The 12992-nt window shown below is 45.2% G+C and overlaps 1 non-coding gene across 1 annotated transcript; it reads right to left on the reverse strand.

Annotated features, from left to right (window-relative positions):
- Window positions 1–835: 835 nt before the first annotated feature.
- Window positions 836–919, reverse strand: trnas-cga (transfer RNA serine (anticodon CGA)). The gene has a single exon. It is a non-coding gene; the product is annotated as a tRNA-Ser (tRNA).
- Between the last annotated feature and the right edge of the window lie 12073 nt (window positions 920–12992).

Genomic DNA, 12992 nt, shown 5'->3' on the forward strand with positions numbered 1-12992 from the left:
GGTGCAGAGGCGATTCAGGATGATGTTGCCTGACCTGGAACATTTCAGTTCTGAAGAGAGACTGAAATGGCTCGGGTTATTTTCCTGAGAGTAGAGAAGGCTGAGGGGGGACACGATTGAGGTATACAAAATTAGAGGGGCATTGATAGGCTCGACAGAAAGAAACCTTTTCCTTAGCGGAGGTGTCAATAACCAGGGGGCATAGATTTAAGGTAGGGGGCAGGAGGTTTAGAGTGGATTTGAGGGAAAAAGTTCACTCAGAGGGTGTTTGGAATTTGGACCACACTGCCTGAAAAGGGTTGGGAGAGGTAGGAACCCTCACAACATTTACCAAGTATTTCGATGAGCACTTGAAACGGCAGAGAATACAAGGCTACAGGCCAAGTGCTGAAAAATGGGATTAGAATAGTTAGGTTCTTTATGACCGGCACAGACACAATTGGCCGAAGGGCTTGTTTTTCTGCTGTATAACTCTATGACCGCCGAGTTGCGAACCATTTGCTGTTTCTTTTTAATGTCAGTCCCGTTTGTGAGAGTTGTCATAACAGTAAAAAAGACTGATTACTTTCTGACCAGGAATCAAACCCAGAACGCGAGAGTGAATGCATTGAGCCCACACCACTCGAACACCAGTGAAGCTCACCCACACCTTTCAATATTAGCTGCTTTTCCCATTTTTTCACCTTCAACAGGCTGATTTGTTTGTTTATTTCTCACACATTTTTTGCCTTTTGTTCAGTTTATGACAAATCCACGATCTCTGATTGATATTGAGACATTTGAACATTTCCAACCAGCAAAGTGAGCAGTCAACTCAAGAAAAAAGACACAAAGCCGCTGTGAGCAGGGTTTGAACCTGCGCAGGGAAATTCCCCATTGGATTTCGAGTCCAACGCCTTAACCACTCGGCCATCACAGCTTAGCTGCTGCTTGCTCTTCTAATTAAATCATTGGTACAATGCATTAGACAATTGCTTAAATTAGACATTCTCGGGAATCATTGTCTTTGAGCCTTGAGTTGAGTTGCATCTCCCAGTGGATGTTAAAATTAACATGATGGAATCAGTGTAGTTTACAGCACAGAAGGAAGCCTCTCAACCCACCGAGCCAGCACCGGCTCTTTGAAAGATCAGTCAGTTTAATCCGACAATCCAGCTTTTCCCCATCACCCTGGAAATCAGTCCTCTTCTCTTCTCGCTATTCTCTGTTTTATGGACCTCAGAAAATTATGTATCCGCGCTGTCACTGGTCCTTTAATTCCATCACTTTAATTTTTCTAACAAGTTGATTATGTGGTATTTCACCAAATGCTTTTTAAACTCCATCTCCACAACATCAATCACATTACCACTACCCTCATCAACTTTAGAGTTAGACAGCGATGCAGCACAGGAATAGGCCCTTCGGCCCATCGTATCTGTGCCAGCGATCAAGCACCCATCTATTCTGATCCCATTTCGAGCACTTGGCAAGCAGCCTTGTATGCTATGGCGTTTCAAGTGCTCATCTAAATACTTATTAAATGTTGCGAGTGTTCCTGCCGCTACCACCCCTTCAGGTCGTATGATCCAGTTTCTTTCTCCATTAATTCATCACAGAACACATTTCATGAGAAAAACATCATCTGCCATGAAAACAAAACCCAGTTCATTAATTCACATCCCTTGGCAAAGAAGATTCCCCAAATAAATATTGTCAACAACCCACCGCTGGCCTTCCAAAGGCCAGCCCTGCTTTTGTCGCATGTGTCTGCCGAGCGGTCGGACCTAAGTGTATATACTCAGTTCAAGGTCCAAATGAACATTGGTGTGAATGGAACGTGTGTAACCTCGAAACAGCGGTGGTAACTGAGCAATGTTAACGGCTTTAAGACCGTGAAAGTGAATGTTACAGTCAGCTAAGCCACAGTGAAATGAAATGGAAGCAAGTCAGTGTTAATAGTGGAAGGAATAATCTGAGAGAAGGGGCGGGGTTGAATGTTGGAGCGTGAAGCACAGGCATGTGTAAGTGAAATACTGTAAAAGGAGACAGTAGTTTTTTTTCTCCATCAAGAAGAAATTCATTTTCAAGAAGTAAGGATTGGTTATTTGCTGCATTCCATTAGTTGGTGCAGCAGCCGGTTTAAGACATAAAGCAAGCTCTATCTGGATTTGGAGTTGCTGTGACCACAACACAGAGTATTCACCATTATACATTCACAGTCCCACTGAAGCAGCTGCGATAGTCTAACACAATTGTTTGAGAAAGATCTTTTTTCGTGAAGAGGATTTCTCAACAAAAGCTGCCTGATCTGCTGAATCTTTCCAACATGTGATGCTTTTATTTTGGACTTTCCACCTGAGCAGCTTTTCTGCTGATATAAGAAACAGCAAGTGTCCCAGCACCGATCCCTGTGGTGCACCATTGGTCACCGATATAACACAAATTATGACCGCATTGGGAATGGAACCCCAATTCAATGGAATTATGATCGCTGAAACCCCGACTATCAACAACTTTGGGGGATGCCATTGACCAGAAACAGAACTGAATCAGCCACATACATACTGTGTCTACAACAGCGGGTCCGAGGCTGGGAATTCTGCAGCGATTAACCCAACACCTGACACCCCAATGCATGTCCGCCATCTACAAGACACAAGTCAGGAGTGCGATGGAATACTCTCCACTTACTTGAATGATATTGGAGCTGCACTCAGGAAGCTCAACTCCATCCGGGACAAAGCAGCCCACTTGATTGGCAGCCCATCCACCACCACAAACATTCACTCCCTTTGCCACCAAAGCACAGTGGCAGCAGTGTGTATCATCTACAAGATACACTGCAGCAACTCACCACAACTCCTTCAACAGCACTTTGCAATTCGACAGCGCTTTGCAAACGCGTGACCTCTGCCACCTGGAAGGGTAAGGACAGCAGATGAGTGGGAACATCACTATCTGCAAGTTCCCCTCCAAGCCACACACCATCCTGACTTGGAAATATATCACCGTTCCTTTACTGATATTGGATCAAAATCCTGGAACTCCCTCCCCAACAGCACTGTCCGTGCACCGACACCACATGGACTGCAGCGGTTCAAGAAGGCAGCTCACCACCACCTTCTCAAGGGAAATTAGGGATGGGCAAGGCAAATCCCCAGGATGTTGATGGTGGAGGATTCAGCGATGATAATGCCGTTGAACTTCAAGGGGAGATGTTTAGAATTTCTCTTGTTGGGGATGAAAATTGTCCAGCAATTGTGAGGTGTGACTGTAACTTGCCGTTTATCAGTCCAAGCTTGACTGTAGTCCAGGCCTTGCTGCATATGGACTGCTTCAGTGTCTGAGGAGTCGAGAATGGGACCAACCATAGTGCAATCATCAGCGAGCATCCCCACGTCTGACCTTGTGATGGAGGGACGGTCATTGATGAAGCATCTGAAGTTGATTGGGTCCAGGACAAGACCCTGAGGAACTCCTGCAATTATGTCCAGGAGCTGAGATGATTGACGCCCAACAACACAACCATCTGCCTTTTAAAATAGAAGAATAGAAGATAGGCGCAGGAGTAGGCCATTCGGCCCTTCGAGCCTGGTCCGCCATTCATTCTGATCATGGCTGATCATACAACTCACTAATCTGTTTCCGCTTTTCCCCCATATCCATCGATCCCTTTGAGCTCAAGAGCTTGAAAACATACAATGTTTTGACCTCAACAGCTTTCTGTGGGAGCGAATTCCACAGGTTCACCACTCTCTGGGTGAAGAAACGTCTCCTCATCTCAGTCCTGAATTGTTGGTAGACTTCGCGGGTTTGGAATGTGCTGTCGAAGGAGCCTTGCTGCAGAGCATCTTGTAGGTGGTACACACTGCTGCCACTGTGCGTCGGTGGTGGACGGAGTGAATGTTTGTAGATGGGGTGCCAATAAAGTGGGCTGCTTTGTCCTGGATGGTGTCGAGCTTCTTGAGTGTTGTTGGAGCTGCACCCATCCAGGCAAGTGGAGAGTATTCCATCACACTCCTGACTTATGCCTTGTAGATGGTGGGCAGGCTTTTGGGAGCCAGAAACTGAGTTACTCGCCTCAGGATTCCTAGCCTCTGACCTGCTCTTGTAGCCATGGTATTTATATGGCTACTCCAGTTCAGTTTCTGGTCAATGGTAACCCCTAGGATGTTGATAGTTGGGGATTCTGCGATGGTAATGCTGTTGAATGTCAAGGGGAGATGGTTAGATTCTCTCTTGTTGGAGATGGACATTGTCTGGCACTTGTGTGGCGCGAATGTTACTTGCCACTTATCAGCCCAAGCCTGAATATTATCCAGGTCTTGCTGCATTTCTACACGGACTGCTTCAGTATCTGAGAAGTCACGAATGGTGCTGAACATTGTCCAATCATCCGCCAACATCCCCACTTCTGACCTTATGATTGACGGAAGGCCATTGATAAAGCAGTTGAAGATGGTTGGGTCTAGGACACTACCCTGAGGAACTCCTGCAGTGATGTCCTGGAGCTCAGATGATTGACCTCCAACAACCACAACCATCTTCCTTTGCACCAGGTATGTCTCCAGCCAGCAGAGGGCTTCCCCCTGATTTCCGTTGACCTCAGTTTTGCTAGGGCTCCTTGATGCCATACTCGGTCAATTGCTGCCTTGATGTCAAGGGCAGTCACTCTCACCTCACCTCTTGAGTTCAGTTCTTTTGTCCATGTTTGAACCAAGGCTGTAATGAGGTCAGGAGCTGAGTGAACACAAACTGAGCGTCACTGACCAATGGTTTACCCCGTATCCTTAGTCTATGACCACTGGTTCTGGACTCCCCCACCATCGGGAACATCCTTCCTGCATCTACCCTGTCAAGGCCTGTTAGAAATTTATAGGTTTCTATGAGATCCCCCTCCCCGCCCCCACACAAAAAACAACCCGCCCCCACCCCACCACCCCACCCCCCGCCTCCACCCCTTCACCTTTCTGAACTCCAGCGAATATAATCCTAACCAATTCAATCTCTCATACGTCAGTCTCGCCATCCCAAAATTCAGTCTGGTACACCTTTGTTGCACTCCCTCGAGAGCAAGAACATCCTACCTCAGATAAGGCGACCAAAACTACACAGTATTCCAGGTGTGGCCTCACCAAGGCCCTGTATAATTGCAGCAAGACATTCCTGCTCCTGTACTCGAATCCTATCGCAATGAAGGCCAACATAACGTTTGCCTTTTTTTTAACACCTGTCACACCTGCATGCTTACGTTTAGCGACTGGTGTACGAGAACATGCAGGTCTCGTTGGATATTCTCCTCTCTCAGTTTTCTCGGCATTCAGATAATAATCTGCCTTCCTGCTTTTGCCACCAAAGTGGATAACATCACATTTATTCACATTATACTTCATCTACCATACATTAGTTTGATCAATTTGTTTACCCACTATTTTTTTCATGTTTGTACTTGCAGCTGTTCAATTTTCAGTCCGTTAACACCCTTTCTGTCCGAATGCTTTGTCTTTCAACAAATCATTTACATATCTTTGCTCCATGACCTTCTGGTCAGCAATTCTGTGACGTTGTCCTATTTCCACCTTCTCCTTGTTATCTCTTGCCGCACCCATACTTTACTTGCTTATTACCTTTTACATTTCTAATATTTGCCGGTTCTGAAGAAGGGTCACTGACCTGAAACGTTAACTTCTCTCTCCACAGATGCTGCCAGACCTGCTGAGTATTTCCAGCATTTTTTGTTTTTATTTCAACTACTCCTGGATGTTCGTTTCCCATCTCTGGTCAGCCTGCAGCGATGTCTCCGTGATCCCAACGATATCATACCCGTTTACATCCAATTGCACAATTAATTCATCCACTTTATTGCTCATACCGACCATTCCCTGGTGTGCAGCAAGGTTAGACACAAACCAAAGATGCTGCATCACTCCAAGCAGAAAAGCCACTCACACATCAACACGAGCAGAATTTCTTATCCACAGCTGTTACATAAATTTCTAAATTCAACTTGAAAAAGCCCTTCAAAACACTCCCACAGGGGATGCAGAGACCAAGTGGGTCCACATCAGAGACGCCATCTATGTGTCAGCCATGATCACCTATGGTAAATGTGTGAAGTAGAATGCAGACTGGTTTCAATCTCACTTTGAAGAGCTGGACTCTGTCATGGCCGCGATGCGCATTGCACTGTTGAACTTCAAGAAAGCCCCCAGCGAGCTAACATCTGTAGCACTTAAAGCAGCCAGAAACGCAAATGACGACTGGTAACACCGATGCAGCCATATTCAGCTGGCCTCCAACACCGGAAGAATCAGAGATATGTATGATGGTATTCAGAGAGCTTTTGGGCCACCCATCAAGAAGATCGCCCCCCTCAAATCTAAATCAGGGGACACAACTACTGACCAACGCAAGCAATTGAACCTCTGGGTGGAGCACTACCGAGAACTGTACTCCAGGGAAAATGTTGTCACTCAGACCGCCCTCAATGCAGCCCAGTCTCTGCCACTCATGGATGAGCTGGATGTACAGCAATAAAAATCAGAACTCAGTGATGCCATTGATTCCCTAACCAGCGGAAATGCCCCTGGGAAGGACAGCATTACCCCTGAAATAATCAAGAGTGCTAAGCCTGCTATACTCTCAGCACTATACGAACTGCTTTGACTGTGTTGGGTCGAGGGAGCAGTACCACAGGACATGCACGATGCCAATATCATCACCCTCTATAAGAACAAAGGTGACCGTGGTGACTGCAACAACTGCCGTGGAGTCTCCCTGCTCAGTATAGTGGGGAAGTCTTCGCTCGAGTCGCTTTAAACAGACTCCAGAAGCTGGCCGTGCATGTCTACCCTGAGGCACAATGTGGCTTTCGAGCAGAGAGATTGATCATTGACATGCTGTTCTCCCTTCGTCAGCTGCAGGAGAAAGGCCGTGAAAAACAGATGCTGCTCTACGTTGCTTTCATTGATCTCACCAAAGCCTTTGACCTCGTCAGCAGACGTGGTCTCTTCAGACTACTAAAAAAGATCAGATGTCCACCAGAGCTACTAAGTATCATCACCTCATTCCATGACAATATGAAAGGCACAATCCAGTATAGCAGCACCTCATCAGACTCCTTACCTATTCCGAGAGGCGTGAAACAGGACTGTGTTCTCGCACCCACGCTGTTTGGGATCTTCTTCTCCCTGCTGCTCTCACATGCATTCAAGTCTTCAGTAGAAGGAATTTTCCTCCACACAAGATCAGGTGGCAGGTTGTTTAACCTTTCCCGTCTAAGAGTGAAGACCAAAGTATGGAAATTCCTCATCAGGGAACTCCTCTATGCTGACAGTGCTGCATTAACATCTCACACTGAAGAGTGTCTGCAGAGTCTCATCGACAGGTTTGCGGCTGCCTACAACGAATTTGGCCAAACAATCAGCCTCAAGAAAATGAACATCATGGGACAGCTCATCAGAAATGCTTCATCCATCAATATCGGCGACCATTCTCCGGAAGTGGTTTAAGAGTTCAGCTACCTAGTCTCAACTATCACCAGTAACCTATCTCTCGATGCAGAAATCAACAAATGCACGGGAAAGGCTTCCACTGCTATGTCCAGACTGGCCAAGAGAGTGTGGGGAAATGGCGCACTGACACAGAACACAAAGGTCCGAGTGTATCAAGCCTGTGTCCTCAGTACCTTGCTCTACAGCAGCGAGGCCTGGACAACGTATGTCAGCCAAGAGCGATGTTTCAATTCATCCCATCTTCGCCGCCTCTGGAGAATCCTTGGCATCAGGTGGCAAGATCGTATCTCCAACACAGAAGTCCTCGAGGCCGCCAACATCCCCAACTTATGCACCCTATTGAGCCAGCGGTGCTTGAGATGGCTTGGCCATGTGAGCTGCATGGAACATGGCAGGATCCCCAAGGACACATTGTGCAGCGAGCTCATCACTGGTACCAGCCGTCCATGTCTCCACTTTAAAGATGTCTGCAAACGCGACATGAAGTCCTGTGACATTGATCACAAGTCGTGGGAGTCAGTTGCCAGTGATCGTTAAAGCTGGCGGGCAGCCATAAATGCGGGGCTAAAGCGTGGTGAGTCGAAGAGACTTAGCAGTTGGCAGGAAAAAAGACAGAAATGCAAGGGGAGAGCCAACTGCATAACAGCCCTGACAACCAACTTTATCTGCAGCACATGTGGAAGAGTCTGTCACTCTCGAATTGGCCTTTTTCGCCACTCCAGGCGCTGCTCCACAAAGCACTGACCACCTCCAGGCGCTTACCCATTGTCTCTCGAGACAAGGAGGCCAAAGAAGAAGATTATTAATACTCCACACGTTAAGTTGCAAAGCCTAAGGCTTCTCTTTTTGACATTACTTGTCTCCTTCCCACTATTTTTCACTGTGGCCCTGTTTGATTCTGGCCCTTGATTTCTCTGCCTATCACTTTTCTTATTCCCCTTTGGTTCTTGTCCTTGATCACCCTTCCTCTGACTCCTTGCAAAGTTTCCCATCCCCCTGCCATTTTAGTTTAACCCTCCCCAACCACTCCAGCAAACACCCCCCCCCCCACCCCCCAGGACATACCTTTGTGTTAGGTATGACTTCATCTCGTGGAGCGTTTCCCCTCTCTTTCCCATTGCCTCCAGTTTTGCTCGGGCTCCTTGATACCATACTGGGTCTAATGTTACCTTGATGTCAAAGGCAGACACTGTCATCTCTCTAATACAACTCTATTTTCCATGTTTGGCCAAGGTTGTAATGAAGTCTGGAATTGAGTGCCCCTGGTGGAATCCAAACTGAGCATCGGTCAGCGATGTGTTACTGAGTAAGTGTTTATTGATTGCACTGTCAACGATACCTTCCACAACTTTGCTGATGATTCAGAGTCGACTGATGGGGTAGTTAATGGGCGGATTGGACTTTTCCCCATTTTTGTAGACAGGACATAGCTGGGTAAATTTCGCATTGTCAGGAAGATGTGCGTTTTGCAATTGTACTGAAACAACTTCTCTGAGGACACAGCTGGTTCGAGAGCACAGGTCTTCAGTATGACAGTTGGAATTGTGTCAGGTCCCATCGTGTTTTGAATATTCAGTGCCTTCACCCGTCTCTTGATAGCACGTGGATTTAATGGAATTATCTAAAGGCTGGCATCAATGATGATAAGGACCAATCTTCTCTTCAACCCAGGACCGAATCCGCTTCCACCACACTCTCGGTATTGGACATAGCTGTGGCCCCAGCACTGATCCTTGAGGCACTCCACGAGTTACGGTCTGATATCTTGAAAATTCTCCATTTATCCCTACTCGTTGCTTTCTGTCCATTAACCTCTAAGACCTCCTTGCATGTTAATATATTACTTCAATTCCATGAGCCTTTATCTAGTATATTAATCTTCGATGGTATCTTACCGAATGCCTTTTGGAAATCCAATTATACTACATTCCTGGTTCCCCTTTGTCTGCCATTTCAGTTCCATACTCAGAATTCTGGAATAAATTTGTCAATCAAGATTTCCATTCGGTAAAAACATGTTGACTTTGTTTGATCAGACAATGATTTTCCAAGTGCTTGTTAATACTTCCTTTATCAAAGATTAGAACATTTTCCAGACGACTGATGTTAGGTTAACTTGCCTGCAGCTCCCCATACTATATGGGGTGTGTTGTGGCTCCAGTGGTGCAATCGGTTAGCGTGTGGTACATACACAGCAGTGTAATTAATGAACTATGCCGAGGTTGTGAGTTCAAGCCTCACCAGGAACACTGAATTTTAGAAACGGGGTGCAATGAGAAACAGCTTGACAGTGCAGAGAAGTTAGTCTGAACTGGCCAGAAGAAGGGATCGAAAACAACGATGAGGTGACATTAAAGCAACAGGAGCCACGTGCGGTGAGAGCACTGCAGAACTTCATAGTCATTTCCAGCAGAGAAGGAGACAACTCGGTCCATGCCAGCTCTGCACAGAGCAACGCAGTCAGGCTCGATGCCCATAGCCCCGCAAGCCTGCTTTTCTCAGTATTCCTCCTGAAGGCATTGATCATTTCTGACTCCACCACTCTTGTGGGCAGCGAGTTCCAGGTCATTATCACTTGAGATACAAAAACAGTGCTTCCTCATACTCACCCACATCCTTTTTTGTCCCACAGAACTGGCAATTTTTGGTCACTACTCCTTGTGCCGTTTCCCTTGTCTAACTTATCCAAGCCTGTCATAATCTGGTACCCTTCTATTAAATCTCCCCTCAATCTCTTTTGTTCTAAGGAGAACAAGCCCAGCTCTGCCAACCTAACCTTGTAACTAAAATGCTCCATCCCAGGAACCCTTCTGCTAAATCTCCTCTGCACCCTCTCAAGGACGCTCATATCGTTTCTGAAATGTGCTGACAAGAACAGGACAGAGTTGTGGCTAACCAGAGCTTTAAAGAGGTTCACCAAAATTGTACTGACTACTTCTATTTATGAAGCCTAAGATTCCTTATGCTTAACTAACTATTCTCTCAATATATCTTGCCACCTTCAAAGATCGATGCACCTGCACCCCCAGGTCACTCTGTTCCAGCACATTCTTTCGAACTATGCTATTACATCTACATTGCCTCTCCTTAATCCCTCTGTCAAAAGGCATCACTTCACACTTGTCAGTATAAAATTCTATCTGCCACCATTCTGTCCATTCTACTGTCCTATCTCTGGCCTGTTGTAGGCTGTTCATATTATGCTCACTGGTTGCTGCAGCTCCAAGTTTGTTGTCATCAGCAAATTTTGAAATTCTGCTATCTTGGGGAACATCACGATCTACCATTCTCCAGTCTGAAAAACAACCATTTTCATTGACTCGTTGTTTTCAGTCCTTAAGCCAATATTTTATTCAAATGGACACTGACCCTCCTATTCCACAAGTCACAATTTTGTTAACAAGCCTTTTCTGTGGTACCTTATTAAATATTTTGTTAAAATCCATATAAACAACATTCAGCACACTCCCTTCATCAAACTTCTCCTTTACTTCAACAAAAAATTCAATTCAAATAGTCATGCATGATCTGTCTTTTACAAATCCCTTCTGGTTATCCTTAATTAACTTGAACATCTCTCCATGTAAATTGATATTTTCCATGACTATTGTTTCTAAAATCTTACCCACCACTGACGTTAAACCAACTGGCATTTAATTGCTCGGACTGACCTTACACATTTCTTGAATAAGGGTGTCACATTTGCCACTCCCCAATTCTATACCACCTTCTATCCTGACTCAAACATCCAGAACTTGTGGAAAGACCTTGACCCATCTTGGACTGAGTCTGAGGAGAGTTTCTCCAACAGAGGCTGATTTTGACCTTGAGCTACATTTGAAATTTCCATTTCATCAGACATGTCTCTCTAACTCTGCCTTGGATCTGAACTCAAACATTTTCTTGCACAAGATTCTGGCATGATTTGTGATTGAGTAACTATTGGTGCTCAACTCGGAACCAAACTATCTGATTTATTAGACTCATTTGATTCTTTCCAACTTCTTTCTTTTTTTGTGAACCTCTGAAGGTAAAAAATGAACTATATGTACAAACTTAACTTTTCCACTACCAAACATCTTGAATAAATATGTGCGAGGACAACATCTTCCACAACTCTTCCTGGTCACCACTTCAACCACTTGTGATGATGACTCTTCACTCTCACCTTCTGGTTCAACTTCAGACTTCTTTCTCCCACTCTACCCCTATCATGACTCTCTTTCTGTCTTGATTGTTTTTCTTCTACTGACAGTGCCAAATGTGGCTTCAGCAATGAAAACCTCATTCTGGCCTGTCTATTGAGAAACAGGTCCCTCATAATTTTATACATCTCCATTACATCTCCCCTTAACTTCCTCTGTCCCAAGGAATGCAAACTCAGCCTTATCCAATCTTTCCTCAAAGCTCATCTGCATGTAAATGACGTTCAGGATGAGTTTCCGAGTTTTTCTCCCTGAATCTAATGAATCCGATGATTGTAATTGGAATCCTTTTAGACGTGGATCCATGTTATTTGTCCCCCAGGAAGTGACCATTCTCATTCTGTTACTCTGAGCAGTTTCTTTTTGTACAAATGCTGCACTGGAACTTCCCACTTTTAAAGTATTATCATTCACTGTACATTAGGCTGCATCTACAAACTTGTCTCTCACATGTCCAGTGATTCAGACGACAGTTTTCACTTGTAAATCAGGAATTGTGATATTCACAACAGGGTGCTGGAGAAAGACACAGTTTGAGCACGGGTGACAGTGGTGGAGGAATGGAGAGCTGGGGTTCGCCCTTGAAAGCAGCAGCAAAGTTTAAACCAATCACAGTGTACATGGATCTCTAACCCATGACCATGGAATTAAGAATCTCATGCTCTATTGACTGAGGTAGCTAGGCAACCAACGGTAGCGTTGCCATATCTCTCATTAAAGTGAGATAACTGTTGGTTTCCTCCTGGTGCCTCAGCTTTTTTTGTGTTCCATGGTGTAAAAGGAAATTGATCAGCAAAAGCCCAAGGGTTCAATACATTCCACTCAATCATCAATAACATCATTCCCATCTTCCACTTTTTAGCAGCACCGCCTTCCAAAGATTGCAATCCATTTTACTGAGGAATTGTCCTGGGATTTATTGTTTACCTACGTTGTGTCCTCATTTTGATATGAGATTCTCTTCAATATCCAACACAAAGTGAATTGCAAACCTAACAGAAAAACACGAAAAGCGCAAATCACTTTCAGATACAGAACAGTCAGCTTTTAAATAACATGAACACATTTTGCATGGGAACGATTTCGAAAGTTGTTACTATTGCTTGTGACTCATTCATTGTGCTCAGAGTATGAGGATGTTTGGCCCGGGCTGTCATGTCCCGTGTCCCACGGATGTACAGTAACCCTCTGATTGATTTGTTGTTTTCTGTTGACAGTGGGTGATTGGAGAGTGTGGGTTTAGAATATTGCTGCTTGTCCCGGTCTCACTGATTGTGGTGTTGGGAATGTT

This window comes from Heterodontus francisci, chromosome 34 (genome assembly GCF_036365525.1).
Source record: "Heterodontus francisci isolate sHetFra1 chromosome 34, sHetFra1.hap1, whole genome shotgun sequence".
Classification (NCBI taxonomy): domain Eukaryota; kingdom Metazoa; phylum Chordata; class Chondrichthyes; order Heterodontiformes; family Heterodontidae; genus Heterodontus; species Heterodontus francisci.